Raw genomic sequence first — 1,406 nt, 5'->3', positions numbered from 1 at the left:
GATAGTTCTTCAACAAACATTTCTCAGCATATCTGAGTTCTTCAATCATTCTCCTTTTGGCATCTTTAAGCTCTGCAGTATCTTCACCAGTTTGAAAGATTGCAGCTCTGAGATCATTGATCTTTGCTTTTCTCAACTCCTGATCTAGTCTTATGACATAGGCTTTGTCAGACTCCAGATTGAATTCAAGTCCCTTAATACCAAGATATGTTCTGATCTGTGCAGTATTAGGCTTCATATCAACAATATCACCATTGTGATCTCTGTACTTTGGAACATATGTGCTGTCAGACTTAACAGAATAAAGCCTTTTTTGTCTCTGAATCTGTTCTTTTAAGTAGCTTGCAGCAGTTCCTGTTATTATGTCATCCACTTGAAGTAAGAAAAGTACATGCTCCAATTCTTCAAAATACTTCAATGGAATAGCATTTTGTCTTATATGATAAACCCTACCATCTGTCATGAAATACAACATGATGTATTCTTTCAAGTAGGTATGGTAAACCATCTGTACAGATTCCAGTTGATTCAATCTCTCAGGAGTTGCTCCAATACCTGGTTCACTCAAGGAAGTTGGATCATTGGTAGTGTTATGTATTCTTCTTTCATCAGCACTTCCCAATCCAGTCTTATCTCTAGCTTCCTTTCCAGTAACTACTCTTACTTCAAAACCACTTGCAGTAGTCTTCAAAGGTTGAGTCTGTTTTGCTAGTGAATCCTGGTAGGAGTGTCTTTGGTCCATCTTCTGATATCAAGTTAACTTGAGCTATGTCAGAGGTTACTTGCTTCTTCTGAATATCAGAACTTACAATTTCTTGACTCTGAACAACTTGAGCCATGTCAGAGGTTGTTTTAAGAACTTTTCTTGAAGTCAGAGCAAGATCATCCTTTTCATCAGTAATTTCTTCATCCTCAGGAGGCACATAAACCTTGATAGGTTCACCAACTTTTTCTTTACCCTTGGATCTTGGATCTATCTGCGGTTGTGATCTAGCCAATGTTGCTTCAGTAAGTGTCCTTTCTTTGATCACAATGCCTTTGAGTTTTGGAAGTGGCCAGAAGCTTCAGATTTAGATGTAACTTTCTCTGATTTAAGCCTGGCTTCTTCTTTCATTAAACTCTCCAAGTCCATTCCTGGATTTTCCTGAAGAAATAACTGTCTTGACATTTCCTCATCAAGATCTAAAAGTTCATCAGAACTTATCCTTTTACAAGTAGCAGAACTTATTCTCTTCCCAGTATCAGAACTTGTCCTGTGACTAGCTTGTCTTGATGTGAATCCTCTACCTTGACTATGACCTCTACCCATTCCAGAGTTTCCTTGATCATCTTTTTCATTATCCTTTCCTGTCAGTGTCTTGTCAGTCTTGCATTTGGACTTAATTACTTTCTCCCCCTTTTTGGCA

This window comes from Apium graveolens, chromosome 2 (assembly GCF_009905375.1).
Source record: "Apium graveolens cultivar Ventura chromosome 2, ASM990537v1, whole genome shotgun sequence".
NCBI lineage: Eukaryota > Viridiplantae > Streptophyta > Magnoliopsida > Apiales > Apiaceae > Apium > Apium graveolens.
Note: the sequence above shows the minus strand (reverse complement) of the source record.